This window comes from Sceloporus undulatus, chromosome 2 (genome assembly GCF_019175285.1).
Source record: "Sceloporus undulatus isolate JIND9_A2432 ecotype Alabama chromosome 2, SceUnd_v1.1, whole genome shotgun sequence".
Taxonomy (NCBI): domain Eukaryota; kingdom Metazoa; phylum Chordata; class Lepidosauria; order Squamata; family Phrynosomatidae; genus Sceloporus; species Sceloporus undulatus.
Genome location: NC_056523.1, coordinates 25,105,451 through 25,105,882, shown reverse-complemented (window position 1 = coordinate 25,105,882; position 432 = coordinate 25,105,451). Strand labels below are relative to the sequence as shown.

General features: G+C 50.7%; 1 protein-coding gene across 1 annotated transcript in view; it reads right to left on the bottom strand.

Annotated features, from left to right (window-relative positions):
- The window catches only part of KCTD6 (potassium channel tetramerization domain containing 6), a 33,231-nt gene extending 33,031 nt beyond the window's left edge, over positions 1–200 (bottom strand). Inside the window, exon 1 of the mRNA XM_042447894.1 lies at positions 178–200. The gene's annotated coding sequence lies outside the window, so the exon portion shown is untranslated. The remainder of the gene's footprint in view (positions 1–177) is intronic.
- Positions 201–432: the final 232 nt, after the last annotated feature.

Sequence of the window (432 nt, the reverse complement as noted above, 5' to 3'; positions counted from 1 at the left end):
TGCACTTTGGAAAGTCACAGACTCTCAGCTTCAGAAAAGCTGGATGATATCAATATCATCATTATAATCATCATCACTATCATTTTTAAAACAAGGCAGACCTGTTAGCATTAAAAGCACCAAAAATACACAAAAAGACACTTTTGGGGGGAAAAACTTTTGGAAATGGGCACCCACCTACTCCTCTTCCTCTTACTTCTTCCTCCTCCTCCTCCTCCTCTTCTTCATCCTCCTCCATCTCTTCCTCCTCCTCCTTGGTGCCATGTGCCAAGAAAGGGCGCTTTTCCCTCCCCCTGGCTGGCCCAGAGGCTCACTCCTCCGAGGCTCCACTTCCCTCTTGAGGCTGGCCAATGGCAGGCTGGGGCTGGAAACAGCCTCACCCCCACCCTTCTGCCATTGGCCAGCCAGCCTGAAGGGGACAAGAGCTCCCTA